Source organism: Lathyrus oleraceus, chromosome 7 (assembly GCF_024323335.1).
Source record: "Lathyrus oleraceus cultivar Zhongwan6 chromosome 7, CAAS_Psat_ZW6_1.0, whole genome shotgun sequence".
Classification (NCBI taxonomy): Eukaryota; Viridiplantae; Streptophyta; class Magnoliopsida; order Fabales; family Fabaceae; genus Lathyrus; species Lathyrus oleraceus.
Window position 1 is genome coordinate 121,102,656 of NC_066585.1, and position 16,159 is coordinate 121,118,814.

Genomic DNA, 16,159 nt, shown 5'->3' on the forward strand with positions numbered 1-16,159 from the left:
TTAGGTTCTTGGGTAGTGTTTTAAATTCTAAGTCTGGTTTCTTCAGGCATGGCGTGTGATTGGGTGTAAGTGATAAGCATTCGCTTAGACTGTCATTTTGGTATGGTTCACACCAATTATCATCTTCAAAGATTGGAGGGATTTGGATTTTCATTATATCAGAATATGTGGTTTCTTGCATCTCAATCTCTCTTACGCACTCGTCTATGACATCAAGTAAATAACAAGTATCGTCTATAGCTGGCGCTTGTAAGAATTGTGTCAAGATGAATTCAACTTTTTCTTCTCCAACTTCGAATGTTAGCTTGCCTCTTTTCACGTCTATTATGGCTCCGGCGGTAGCTAAGAATGGCCTTCCTAATATAATAGGTGTAGTGGCATCTTCTTTGATGTCCATGATTATGAAGTCAGTAGGAATGTAGAATTTTCCTAAACGTATTGGAACATTCTCTAGTATACCAACAGGATATTTGATTGAGCGGTCACCTAGTTGAACAAACATCTTGGTTGGTCTTAGTTCTCCCATGATGAGCCTTTTACAGATGGATAAGGGTATTACACTAATGCTGGCTCCTAAGTCACATAGAGCTTTGTCTATGACTAACTTTCCAATGACACGGGGTATGGAGAAACTACCCGGGTCTTTCAATTTGGGAGGCATGTTATTTTGGATTATTGCGCTACACTCAGCAGTAAGTGTAACTGTTTCGTCATCCTCAATCTTTTTCTTATTGGATAGGATCTCTTTAAGAAACTTGGCATATGAGGGCATTTGTGTGATAGCTTCTATAAAGGGTATTGTGATATTCAGTTGCTTCAGAAGTTCAACAAATTTCTTAAATTGCCCTGCAGTTTTAGAATTTGCGAATCTTTGAGGATACGAAATGGGTGGTTTATAAGGTGGTAGAGGCACATAAGGTTTTTCTTTCTCTTCGGCCTCTTGGGTATTATCTTCCTTCTCCTTCGGTTCACTTACCTTCTTAGTTGTTGTTTTGTCAGGTTTTTGGTACATGGCAGGATTTTGAAGTCTGGGATCTACGAGTCCTTCTAGTTCTTTTCCACTTCTCAATATAACGGCATTTGCATGTCCTTTTGGATTAGGTTGTGGCTGTCCAGGAAATGTGCCAGCAGGAGCAGTAGTAGATGCTTGTTGTTGAGCCACTTGTGAAATTTGTGTTTCAAGCATTTTGTTGTGGGTGGCTAAAGCGTCTACTTTGTTTGCTAATTGCTTAAGTTGCTCACTAGTGTGTATGTTTTGGTTCAAGAAGTCTTTGTTTGTTTGAGCATGGGTAGCTATGAAACTTTCCATCATTAATTTAAGGTTGGACTTCCTAAGAATGTTAGGAGCATTATTAGTTGGCTTTTGATATCCAGGTGGAACAGCAGGTGCTTGGCCATGTGCATACAAGGCGTTGTTGTTCTTGTACGAAAAGTTAGGATGGTTTTTCCAACCTGGCTTGTAGGTATTCGAATAAGGGTTTCCTTGAGCATAATTCACTTGATCAGTGGAGACTCCTCCTAATATCTGACATTCTGGTGCAGTGTGTCCAGGAACTCCACATAACTCGCAGTTTGGAGTTACGGCAGCCACGGTGGTTGCGGGTGTTATGGTCAAGTTATCTAACTTTTGAGCAAGGGCATCTACCTTAGCATGGACATGGTCAAGGCTACTGATTTCGTACATTCCACCTTTTATTGTATGGCTTGTCCATAAGTGCACCGCCTGCGGCAGCGTCTACTGTCAATCTTGTGTTGAACAGAAGCCCATTGTAAAATGTGTGAATGATCACCCAGTCTTCGAGGCCGTGATATGGACACATCCTCATCATGTCTTTGTATCTCTCCCACGCGTCATAGAGAGATTCTGCATCTTTTTGTCGAAATCCGTTGATTTGAGCTCTCAGCATAGCAGTTTTGCTCGGCAGAAAATATCGGGCTAAGATAACGTTCTTCAGTTCTTCCCATGTAGTGACTGAGTTAGATGGCAAGGATTGCAACCAAGCCCAAGCTCTGTCTCTTAGAGAGAAAGGAAAAAGATGTAGTCTTATCGCATCTTGAGATACACCATTCTCCTTCACAGTGTCTGCGTACTGCACAAACTTGGTCAAATATTCACTAGGATCGTCCATAGGATTTCCAGCAAATTGATGTTGTTGGACAGCTGATAATAATGAGGGTTTCAACTCGAAATCGTTTCGATCGATAGCAGGGGAATCAATGATGTTGTGAGGTTCTTGTTGGGACGGGGTAGCGTAGAACTTAAGAGGACGATTATATGGTCCCACTGTAGTCATGGTTGGTTCTTCAACTGGTCAGTAGTAGGAATGATGATAGCGGGAATATTGTTCCTTCGTTGGTACTCTAGTATTCCGCGTCTTAAATATAAGAAATGCTCTAATTCTGCGATTGGTGGTACTAAGTTTTCTCCTTGTGAGCGAGTACTTGGCATACAATCGACAAATAAGGGAAAGGAAATTAGTTTTTGCCTTAGTCTATACTGCGCAACAAAAGAATCTCACTATTTGACTAAATCAACCCCCGACAACGGCGCCAAAAACTTGACCTGTGTCGTGACTATATATAAAATATAGTCTATCGGATACTTGACTGCAAGTGCACAGTCTAGTCGTTTAGTTTTAAGAGATATCGAACCTACAAGGACCGATGGTCAAACTAATGCTATCGATGTTACTATGTTTAGCTAAGGCGATGATTTTTAGAGGTTCGGTTCAACAAAAATTAAATCTAAAGAAAATTAAGTTTTTAAGAAAATATAAATGAAGGGATATCAGTATGCAACAAATTAATTGTCAGGGATTCGATAAGTCACCGGTGTATATTTTAATTACCAAATACCTTTCAGTAGAAAATACTCATTTAAAAGGCTTTATCTCACACTCTCGTGATTGTTGACTCGGACTATACTTTTAAGTCAGAATGTATGCTCTCGCTGTCCCATTTGAAGTTAAAAATACATTTTGAAAATAAATAAGTTCTAATTGCTTTTAAAGTGCTCTCCCTGTTTTTAAAATCTATGCATAGTTTTTACTATCCATTTCGACCCTCACGCTCTCGCGATTGTCGGTTCTAACCTTAGTTAATTTCCCACTCTCGTGGAAAAAACGTATTAAATAGCTTCTCACTCTCGTGACAAAGTTAATTAAATTCAAATTAAAAACCACAGCCAGAAAGATTATTTGAGAAAAGAAGTTTACCCCGATTATTATTAAATCCCGTCTAATTAAATTGTTTACATACCGATACCGGTAGTTTAGCCAGACATGTTAAATAATGCAAACACAGACGAACAGAAACAATTTAACAATAAAGAAAACATGATTATTTAATAATAAAGCAATAATAATAATTGAATAAAAAACCTGGAACTTTGATTAATTGAATAGGCTGAATCTTGAAGTACTTGAGCAGTCCTCCACAGGTCGGTAGAAGTATGCTTCTTCGAAACAAATGCGTAAACCAAACTAACTAAGTTGCATTAGTTCCCCAATGTAGGAATAAACTACTTTTGGCTAAGTGAAAAACGGAAAGGAAAAAGGGAAAATTCAAAGCTCTGAACGGAAAGGTAAACAAATTGCAGTCAAAGAAAATAATGCTTGCTGAAGAAAAATGACGTGAAAATAAAATTGTAGGAGCGGAAAAAAAACAGAGAGATAGGAAGAGCGAGCGAGCGAGAGCCCTGGAAGTTTCCAACTTCCATTCTTTTATAATCCCTCTAGGTCTTCGTGCTTGAGAAAAGTAAGGAGGACTTAATTGAGTGAGGGATTCACGGGAAGGTGGTTTAAGGAGCGAAGACTGGGTTGAGTTGAGGGCGACGTGGACCACTTATGATTTTGCACATGTGACGGTCGTGATGGACTTGTGGCATTCATCACACTTAAGGGTAGCGTGACGATCGTGATGGTGTGTGACGGTCTTCATATTCACAAAGTTCATATTTTACTGATTTTTCCGCTGTTTCTCTTCATTTTTTTCTTCTTTTCCTTCCTTTTCTATACTTTGCTTATTTAAGCATGGGAATTGAAATACCTGCAAAAATAACTTGAACACTTGCGGAATAATCAGAATACAAATGAAAACGGTATGATATTTGAATGTAAATCAAGGCAAATATACGATACATTTTTGTGTTATCACTGCTAAGCCTCTGCGTCAGTATATGTTGAATCATACCACGTGGTTGATATCCAAAATGGATCCAATCAAGTATATATTTGAGAAGTCTGCTTTAACGGGGAGAATTTCTCGTTGGCAGATGTTGTTATCAGAGTATGATATTGAATACCGATCTCAGAAAGCTATCAAAGGTAGTGTCTTGGCTGACCATTTGGCTCACCAACCGATTGAAGATTACCAGTCAGTGCAATATGATTTTCCTGATGAAAAGATCTTGTACTTGAAAATGAAATATTGTGATGAACCATTTCTTGAAGAAGGACCAGAACCTGGTTCCCGTTGGGGCATGGTATTTGATGGAGTTGTTAATCAGTATGGTAATAACATTGGGGCAGTGATTATTACTCCTCAAGGCACACATTTTCCATTTATAGCCAAATTGACTTTCAAGTGTACAAATAATATGGCAGAATATGAAGCTTGCATTATGGGGCTTGAAGAGGCCATTGATCTCAGAATCAAGTATTTAGACATCTATGGAGATTCAGCTTTGGTTGTGAATCAGATCAAAGGTGAATGGGAGACGAATCAACCCGGTTTGATACCATATAGAGATTATGCGAGGAGGATTTCAACTTTCTTTATAAAGGTTGAGTTTCATCATATCCCTCGAGATGAAAATCGGATGGCATATGCTATTGCAACATTGGCGTCAATTATTGTAGTGAAGTATTGGAATGAGGTTCCCAATTTAACTATGATGCGTCTTGATAGGCCAGCTCATGTGTTTGTTGTTGAAGAGATCAAAGATGAAAAGTCGTGGTATTATGACATCATGTGTTTCCTCCAAATTCAGATTTACCCGTCTGGGACATCTTTGAAAGGTAAGGAGACTTTGAGAAGATTAGCCGGCAATTTTACCTGAATGGTGATGTTTTGTACAAGAGAAACTTTGATATGGTTTTGCTCAGATGCGTTGAAGGTTCCTTTGGTACTCATTCTAATGGACATGCAATGGCAAAGAAGATGTTGCGACCAGGTTACTATTGGCTGACAATGGAATCTGATTGTTGCAAGTTTGTGAAGAAATGCCACAAGTGTCAAATTTATGCTGATAAGATTCATGTTAATCCGACACTATTGAACATCATTTCCTCCCCATGGCCCTTCTCCATGTGGGGGATTGATATGATTGGCATGATTGAGCCCAAAGCTTCAAATGGACATTGTTTCATTTTGGTGGCTATTGACTACTTCACAAAGTAGGTTGAAGCGGCATCGTATGCGAATGTAACCAAGCAAGTTATTGTGAGGTTTATCAAGAATCATATTATATGCCGTTATGGTGTGCCAAGTAAGATCATTACTGATAATGGATCGAACTTGAATAACAATATGGTGGAAGCTCTTTGTAAAGACTTCAAGATTACACATCATAATTCTTCTCGCTACAGACCTAAGATGAATGGGGTTATTGAAGCTGCAAACAAGAACATCAAGAAGATTATTCAGAAGATGGTTGTAACATATAAGGATTGGCATGAGACGCTCCCGTTTGCTTTACATGGGTATCGTACATCCATCCGCACTTCAACAGGGGAAACCCCTTTCTCTCTTGTATAAGGTATGGAAGTTGTGCTCCCCATAAAGGTTGAGATCCCATCATTGTGTGTGCTGATGGAAGCCAAGTTGACTGAGGCTGAATGGTGTCAGACCAAGTTTGATCAGTTGAGCTTAATTGAAGAGAAGAGGTTAACTGCCATGTGTCATGGTCAATTATATCAACAGAGAATGAAGAAAGCTTTTGATAAGAAGGTCAAACCTCGTGTGTTCAGAGAAGGTGGCCTAGTGCTCAAGAAGATTCTATCTTTCTAACCAGATTCTAGGGGCAAATGGGCTCCTAATTATGAGGGTCCATATTTTGTTAAGAGAGCCTTTTCAGGCGGTGCTTTGGTTCTTACAACTATGGATGGTGAAGAGTTCACTCGTCCTATGAACGCAGATGCAGTCAAGAAATACTTCGCCTAAAGCTAAATAACAGCTCGCTAAGTTAAAAACCTGAAAGGGCGGCTTAGGAAAAAATGAGTGTCTTGGTGGATTGAACCCGAAAGGGCGATCCAGGAAAAAATTAGAAACATAAAACAGAATGAATTATCCCGATAAATTGAGTACCCCGCCTTCGGGCAATTTATGCAAAAAAAATAGGGATTCTGGAAAGTAACTACATCCTGTTGATCTTCAATTTTGAAGACATTTTTGAGCACAACGATCGGTTTTGATTTTGATCCCCAGTAGCGGCCAAGAGCATAGTGGATATCAAGAGTTGGTAGAAGGATTAGTGATCATTGTATTCAATGTACCCATTTTCCATGTAAATTACCATTTTCAACTTTGTAAAGATCTATGGAGTCTTGTCATTTACAGACTACTATTCTATTAAATAAAGTTGAACTTTTATCCAATTATTTCTACTCTTTTTGATTCAGCCAAATAGTTTTAAATTTTATTATGATCATTTTTGAAAATTAAAGTTTTAATCAAATCGTATTTTCTTAAACATATAAAATCATTAATTTTAAGCAATCGATTTCATTTAAAATGAGTATCAATAACGGTTCGAAAGTAATAAGCCCTAAGTGTGGAGCATTATTGGTTTTCCCCAAGCATTAGGCGCGATTTCCTCTTCATCCCCGACAGCATTGTCCACCACTTGGTGTTTGTTGATTTCTCCATACGGTTATTTTTCTCCGTCATCTCTAGCTGAGTTGGTTGATTATTCCCCAGCCAAATTTATATTTGGTCTCCAACAGAGTGAGAATATTTCGTGGGTCCGACAGGACTTTGGTTTCCTCACCAATCACCGTCAGATTCGCTCCCAGTCAGAGTTTCCTCCTGGTTTCTGAGCAGTTATTTGTGTTTGTCCCCTGCATGGTTGTCTCCCATTTGATATGGTGTTAACATAAAATTCCCCGCAGAGTTGATAATACTTTTCCTCAGCAGATCTCCTCCTTCCCCAGCTAGGTTTGAGCCTTTGGGACATTGATCTCTCTTTTCTCCAGCAGTTGTTTCTCTCCTTTGTGGATTGGCCGAGAATTGTATCAATGATTCAAATATGCGACATTTGTATCCTTTGTGATTATTTTGTGATCATAATCATCATATATACATATACATATATACACTCATATAATTTCATTATTGCATCATTGCACTTTGAGACTCATTCCTGTAATTCGTATTCTCTGTTATGGTGGTACTTTATCCCCATACGAGTTTGGTGTCTGTCCTCCTTCAATTGTAGATGTCAGCCCCTTAAGCATAAAGACTTTAACCTTTATCCTTTCCCCACTGAGTTATTTACTCGTGGATAATGATTGTTTCAGCTTCCTCCCCAATTGATTATCTGGATAGGAACCACTCCCCTTGAGTTATACACTCATTGGGTTGAGTCTTGATTGACCGTTTCTTTCTAGATCTTACCTAGATAGATGTTTTGGTCCCCTAAGAGTCTATTACCCAGTAACTGGTAATATTCTTCTTAGTTTGCAGTTTTGTTACTTCTTGCCCAATACCCGACAAAAGTAACCTTTTTCTCCCCAACGAATTCGTTTCACGTTTCCCCAGGAAGTATATCCTTGATATGTTCATCTTAACTGGTGACAGATATTTTCTTCCCTTTCTTTGAGTCTATCCTTGATATGTTCATTCTAACAGATGACGGATATTCTCATATTTGGTATTCTACCCAGTAAAAATGTAGTTGTAATCCCTATTTTTATTCCCCAGAGAGTTAATCCTTGATATGTTCATCTTAACCGATGACGGATTTCCTTCTCTTTGTGGTCTTCTTCCTAGTAACCGGTCGTTGTAAATCCTGCTTTTCTCCCCTTGCAGAGTTTACCCTTGATATGTTCACCTTAACCGGTGACGGATATCCTCTTTGTGGTCTTCTATCCAGCAACTGATAGATGTAATTCCTATTCTTCCCCTCGAAGTCTATCCTTGATATGTTCATCCTAAACAGTGACGGATATTCTCTTTGACGATATTCTATCCAGCATTCGATGGATGTAATTCCTACTTTTTGTTCAGGTAGTTTATCCTTGATATGTTCATCCTAACCGATGACGAGTATCCTCTTTAACATTCCCAGGCAAGTCTATCCTTGATATGTTCATCTTAACCGATGACAGATTTTCTTTCCTTTGAGTCTATCCTTGATATGTTCACTTTAACCAGTGACGGATATTCTCTCCTTGCGGTCTTCGGCCCAGTAACCGGTAGTTGTAAATCCTATATTCATTTTTCCCCAGCAAGGCTATTCTTACCCAGTAACCGGTAATGAATACATTTCCTGGCGGCCCGCAGTGAGTCATCCTTGATATGTTTACCCTAACGATAACGGATGTCCTCTCTGTCAGATTTTTATTATCTCCTTACCCGGTAATCGGTAGTAGATGATAGATTTTTGCTCCTCCTGTGTTGAAGTTTATTTCTTCCCCAGTTGAGTTGAGTGTGTATTTCCTTAGTGAAATCATTTTTCCTGCATGGTTTGAGTATTTCAGTTTTATTCTGATCTACCCATTTCCTCTGCAGACTTTCCCTTTGTTCCCCCGGCTGAGTCTTTCCATTTTTATGGAATTCCTCTAGTCCCCCAGCAGTTTTTAAGTCGTAGCCTGGCCTACGCATAACCCTTTTATCCCCTTGAGTCTCTGTCTCCCCGGTGAATTTTCCTTATGGAATGCATTATGCCCCTGCGGACCCTCGGTCTCTCTTATTTCTTTTCCTTTGTGGCAATATTTCCCACAGAGAAATTATTTTAACATTCATATCATATGCATCATGAGGTCTTTTAGGAACCAAAATTTGTTTCTATATGTTGTTATTTAAGCCCATTCTACTGTGTCGATACGAAGATTTTAACCTTCTCCTCCTCAGTTAGAATGTCCTTAAAAGGGGGCAGCTGTAAGACCCTAATTTTGATCCTAAGATCCCTCATGTCATCTCATCATATGCATTAGCATTGGGATCATACCTTGGCATCCTCCTTACCCCTCTTTCATTGGGTTTGTTTTGGGAGATATCACCAAGCACTATGTGATTGTATCATACCTTGTATTTTATCATATACTAACTAAAATACCAAAAATATGTCTTTGCATTTGTCTAACTCTTTTGTAGGTAGGGCATGATCACCATTGATCTATCAAGTTCACATCTAGGGTTTAAGATCCTCATTGTTAAGAAGAGCTCAACCAAGTAATGATCCATAATGTCTTTAAGCATCACATATGAGTCATCATGATCTTTACATGTTATTTTGATCAAGATTTCTTCAAGAGTTTGGAATTGGTTTGCATTGGAAACTCTAGTTCATCTAGGTATCTTGAGTAACTTCTTCAACAAGCTTCTTTACCAATTGATCAAGTACTTCAAGGGACACTTAAAATTTAATCACCTTATGCATATATGACCTCCCATTAGTCTAAAAAGTCAATAGAATTTCAAGATAGCAAGTTGGCTGATGGTGGTTGACCAGATGAATTCATCTAATCAAAGTTGGGTCCCCCTAGACCCTATCTCCTACAATTTTCATCATATAAAAATTATTCCAAGATACAAGTTACTGTAAATGACATTCCAAACAACTTTCATGTTGAGGTCTAGAGCTAGTTTTGCTTGGAAAGTCATTGTTTATGTTGAAACATTATAGGTCATTTTGTCTAAACCCTACTTTGAAAGTCAACTTCCCAAGGCCATAACTTGCTCATTTTTTATGAGATGAAATATTTCCAAGTTGCACAATCAAATTAAGGTGTCTACTTCAACTTTTATGTTTAGAGGAAGAGCTAAATCAACTTTTATGAGCATGTGATATGAGGATACATTATAGGTTATTTTGGACCAATACCATTGAACAAGTGATTTTCCTTAACTTCAAAAATGAATAACTTATTCATCCCAAATACAAATGATGTCCAATATTTGACAATTTTTAAGGTGTTTGAAAGAGCTACAACTTTGATGAAGACATTTTTCTCATTTGAAACTCACATAAAAAGTTATCCAAGGTGGAATAATTGAACATATGGCTTAACACTTAGAAAATATTTTGACATGTTGAAATTTTCAAACTTCCACCTCAAAATTCAACATGATACAAGTTCCAAATGGAAAAGTGTTAAACATAAGAGTTTTTCCTCTTGATCTAAGCTTTCCAAAGAGTCTAAATTCATTCATTTTGGACAAAGTTTGAGGGGTATGCGCATGGCTTGAACATGGTTGTATCAGTTGGCAAGAATCATGCTTCAAACATCAAAACATTCTTGCCTTGCAATCCAATTCTCATTCATACTTCATTTCATTTGCATTTGGACCTAATTGAGTTGCTTCATGGGCCTGTATATGCCCATGCAAGCGTGCACTTCACATTGCCAATTTTGGAAGCATTTTCAAGTGTGCAAATATCACTTACATTTTACTATAAATAGAGGTCCATTGAATGAGTTTGAAGGACCTGGCGCGCCATCTTTTCCTCCAACCATTGAAACCCTCACAATTCAAAGGAAAACATGATAAATTTCACTTGAAATTTGAGTTTGAATCTCACTATTTGGAGATTCAAGAACTCTAGGATCCAAAGCCTTGTACCATTCCTAATCTACTTTTGTAAGCTCCATAAGCAAGATCAAGCATGATTTGAAGCAAGAGATATCCAGTTCTGCACAACATTGAAGGTATTGTTCCAGATTTTTCTTCTCTTTGATTCTCTCTTAATCCTCATCAATTCTCTTCATGTATCTCTTAATATACTTGGAGTGATGTTAAATTGAGGTGATATTCGTGATCTACGCCATTTTTTTCTTTAAGATCATATCCTCCTTTTTCATTTATGTGATGGTGATGAGAGAACCAGTCCGGCCAAGATCATCGAAGAAGATGACCGACGCTTTGCTCCGGTGATGCGTTGGATGTGTTCTGAGCCATTGGATCATTTCAAATTGTTTTAATCTTGAGCGCTCGTTGTGATTACCAGACGTGTGGCGCGCTGACTCAAGCGTATCATGGAACGTGCGTTTTCTACCACTTGATTTTCCACCTCGATTAATGAGGGAGATCAAGTGGTCCACGTTTTTCTGATTTTATTGATTTTCATTTTATTCCTTTTATTTTCATTAATTCATATTAAATTTAATATTGATCCAAAAAATATGAGAGTTTCACCAAAAAAATTTAAATAAAATCCTCTTTCATTTTCTGAATTAAATTTTTTTTTGGATCAATATTTATATTTTTCATGATTTAATTTATTTTTTGAATATTTTTAATTGTTTAAAAATACTTTTAAGTTTCCAAAAATTCTGAAATTTTTTCTCTAAGGTCCTTTGACCTTGTTTGACCTATGATAAATCTCATGGCCACTTCTTTGGTGTTTTGATGAGGTTTTAGGAAATTGACCAACCATATTTAATTAAATGCATTATTTTCATTATTTTTAATTGATTAAATGCTAAATTAATTGTGTAGAGCCATTTTAATTGACTTTGTGAGTTTGACTTGTGTTGTTGGGCCTTGGTCAAGGTTGATTTGACTTTGTTAGGTTAAGATCATTGGATTTAGGGGATTGATGTACATTTCATCTCCCAAAATGAATGAATGATCTTAACTTGGTAAAAGTCCTCCTTTGTCCAATTTGTGTTTGATCCATTCCCCTTCCCTCTTCATCTCATTCCCCTTCTTTATGCATTCATGTCATGGACCTATAATATCTCTATATCCTAAGGCTAGTTAATTGCAAAATTAACATAAGTATGGATTATATTAGGTTCCCCACTTTGCATATTCTTTTTATGTGTGGTATGTTTCATGAGCATAGTTCATCATACTATGTCTCTAACATGCATTAACACCAAAATTCTATTGCCCGACCTCAAATAGTTGTGACTTCTACATAAGTCCAATTACGATTGCTTAACATAGAGCTAAATTTTGACACAAAAAGGCATAACATTCTAGTTAGTGAGATTGTAAGTCTCCCCTCTTTCATGGTATTGTGTGGAAACTTGGTCTTTGTTCCTTCCTTTGGAAGATGTCTTGGTTCAAGGATCCATGCATAAGTGGGTTGAGTATTCTCCAAAGAATGACTTAAAACAAAAACAAAAGCAAAAGCAATACTAACTTCTAACTCATTAACAACTAACATTTAATTTCAAGTCATTTACTTTTAATGCACTTTAATTTTTAATCTTTATTCATTTGCTATTATTCATACCATTCAAATTATTTATGTTAATGTTATTTTCACTTTGTCCACTTGGACCATATTTTTGTGATATATTATGGTTGTCTATATTGTGATTCTTTGTGTGGTCTTTTGACCTTAATGTACATAATAAGAACAAGAAGCCTAAAAAATATCTTATGTGGACTACTGGTTTGACCTGAGACTATTGGACTTAGAATTTAGGCAACTCTCCCTATGCAAAGGACTTGGCCAATGCCAACTTTCATGAAACCAAATGCTTATGAATTGAAACTTCATCTAATACAAATTTGAAGATCCATTTGAGTTCATCTGCAATATGATCATATTGAAGCTGTTGTTTTGAACCCGTGTCTTATGCCATCTTTGGAGTTCATCTGGTACATGGGCAAAATCTGAAGAGGATCATGGAGTTGCTAAGCTTGGATGTGGTTATATTTATTTGATGCCTTTCTCTTCAACTTGCTATTTGTGTATTGATTGTTTGTGTGATTCTAAAGTCCAATGGAAGTTTGGGTTTCTATATCACATTCTTGTCTATTGGATTGCAGCCTATTGGTCAGGTCTTTTCAACTCTCAACTTTTAAATTTTTGCTTAGGATTAGCCTCTTCATCTTCTCCCCACTTCTTTAATTTCAAAATCTCTCCCCCTTTTTAAATCTTCTTTGCTTGTGCTTGTTTTTCTAAACTTAGATCATATTGCAAATTAGAAATTGTGGCCTTATGCCATTGCATTTTCAAACCTCTCTTCTTAAATACAGTTGTAAATAAACTTAACTATACTTGACTTAAAATTTTCAAAAGACAAAAAGAACTAACACTCATTCAAACTCTTTTAGGCCTTTTGTGCCTTTGTTAAATTTAAAATTTTGTTAAAAGCAATGCACTCACTTTGAAATTGATACCATGAACTACGAGGTTTTGATCCCTCATTTTTATGTTGGTACGTAGGCACAAGTCTGAAGGTCTTGTCAAACACAAAAATATAATTAATGAATTATTTTCTCATCCCTCCATTTTATTTATCGCAAACATCATTTATCCAAAAACACATATGCACACAAAAAAGGGATCCCTAGGAGTACCTAGGACACTTTGGGTGCTAACACCTTCCCTTTGTGTAACCAACCCCCTTACCTGTAATCTCTGGCATTTTATTAGTTTTGATTTGAAAACTTCTTATAATTTGGGTTTTGTTCGTACTTTTCCCTTTTCCCTTGGAAACAATAAAATCGCGGTGGCGACTCTGGTTTAATTGACGTCTAGTTTATCCATAGCTTGATGGTCATGAATTTACCGCTACAGGTACCCATGGGTACGGGTCATGTTGTCATGCCTAATGTAAAGCAATGTGAGCATTGTCAGAAACATGGAGATGTTCATCTTGTTCGTTAGACCGAACTCAATTTATAGATTTCACCGTGGATTTTCTCCTAGTAGAGGAAGGAATATCCTCGGACCTTTCCCATTGGCCATCGGGAAACTAAAATTCCTAATCATCATCATAGACTATTTCACCAAGTAGATTAAAGCACAAGACATGGTAAAGATCACTAGGTCCAATGTTCATAAATTCTTTAAAAGAAGTATCCTTGAAAGGTATGTCATCTCCTAAATTATTATCACTGACAATGAGAACTAGTCCACATGCAATATTATGATTAAGCTCTTCAAAGATTTGGGTTCAAATATCACTTTTCATCGGTGGAACACCCATTAACCAATGGATAAGGTGAAGCCACCAACCAAATGTTTTTGAGAGGATTGAATAGAAGACTCAAAAGGTCCAAAGGAAACTGGGTTGAGGAAATCTTACATGTTTTTTGGGCATATTGAACTACAAGTCACTAAATAACCAACAAAATTCCATTGAAGCTTAGCAATAGGACCGAGCCCATTATTTCAGCCGAAGTTTGGGAACTCGTATAGAGAATAACACACTCCTTGCAAGAAGGGAAAAATCACAAGACTTTAGAGAATATTGTACCTTTTAGACGGAAGTAGATGCTTCCCCTTCATCACGAGTGTCATTGTCAAGCAAGATACAACTGAAAAGTACAAAAGGAAGGCCAATCCCCAAAGCTTTCAACACGATGACCCCGTACTCTGAAGGGCTAATGCCGGAGAAAAGAATGCTAAAAAAGGAAATTTTGATACTAGTTGGGAGAGACCATACCAGATCCTAGCTAGTATGAGAAAGGGAGCTTATACCCTTGAAACCTACCCAGGAAAATCATCCCAGGGACCTAGAATTCCACAAAGTTAAAGTGTTATTACAACTAAGATATTTCTTGTTTATATAACTATTGAGTATACAAGACTTCACAAATGTATGCCATTAAGAAATATAGTGAAAAAATATTCCATGAAGTCACACGAGTATTACTATTTCTAATGAAAATAGATGAAGATGGAACATCATTATCACCAGATTCCGGAATAATCGCCTACCTTTAGAAGAATGACAAACATTTGAAGGCAAGGAAAACAACGCCACTCCAGACACATTCCTTATTGGTAGCTAGAAACTATAGAAAGCATGCGGTGGAGCCCCAACTAAGTCGACCTTGGACCGTATTTTTACCTGGAGATAGGGAAAGAGAATATATCCTTAGCAAGACACGATCCTCAAAGATGTCATATAAAAATCAAGGGAAATTTTTTTTATGAAATATATGAATGATTAAATAAAATCATTCACATATATGATTGATAAAATAAAATCTTTCGCAAAGATGATTGATGAAATAAAATTGTTCATAAAGGTGAATGATGAAATAAAATCGTTTACAAAAATAAATTATGAAATAAAATCATTGGAAATGAAAAAATGATGAATTAGAATCACTCACAAACATAAATGACATGCAAAAATCATCCAAAAAGTCCTGTTATAAATATAAGATGGGTGAAAAGCATTCAAAGGAAATGTTTACAGAACAAATCCAAAGGCCACCGACACATCGAGTGGCAAAATACAAAATAAATTAATAAATAGTCGTTGGAATTTTATTGAGGGTCACCAAATTCCCTTTGACAACCTTCTATGTGTTAAGTTATCCCGATGAATCTTCCATTTTGGACACTAAAACTCCATCTTATCCAGAGATTTGTCAAAAGGTACCTATATCACCTGGCTAGTCATACAAACAACATTATCATATTCTACTTGTAACTTCTTCAACTACTCTGTTAGGGTTCTCACTTCGTCCTCACTATAATCTTTTGCACTCGTTAGGGCAACCTCCATATCCTCCACCAATTTACTCACAGTATTGAGGGAATCTCAGGCTTCGATTGGAGCACGTCAAACCATGGATAATGATGTTCAAAACTCTCCATTGGTGAATCCTTAGTTGCTTGACCTTTGTAGTAAGGAAAAAAGGGTCACCATGTTCCTCTAACCCTTTTTAAGAAGAAATAAGAAGCCCTTTTATCTCGACCAGTTCCTTATGAAGACCATACCACTCAAGATGGATAATGTTGAGGTGATTTTTCAAGGTCTCACTTTCCCTTCTCAAGTTATCTGAAGCCAAAATATCCTGCTTTCTTGAGGCACCGAGAATAACACACCATCCACCCAATGCAAATGTAAATACACCTCTCAGCCATCACTTCCTTCCTACTCTTTCTGGTCATTCAAGCGAAGTAGGTGTAATCACCTCTAGGAAGCTAGCCTTCACGTCTTTGGCATATCGAGGACCACTAGAGAGGACGGACTAGGGCATAGAATAATTATGAGGTGTGCTATATGTTTCCCCT

General features: G+C 37.2%; 1 non-coding gene across 1 annotated transcript; it reads left to right on the forward strand.

Annotated features, from left to right (window-relative positions):
• The first annotated feature begins 1,800 nt into the window (after positions 1 to 1,800).
• On the forward strand, positions 1,801 to 1,907 carry LOC127108741 (small nucleolar RNA R71). The gene has a single exon (XR_007796256.1). It is a non-coding gene; the product is annotated as a small nucleolar RNA R71 (small nucleolar RNA).
• Positions 1,908 to 16,159: the final 14,252 nt, after the last annotated feature.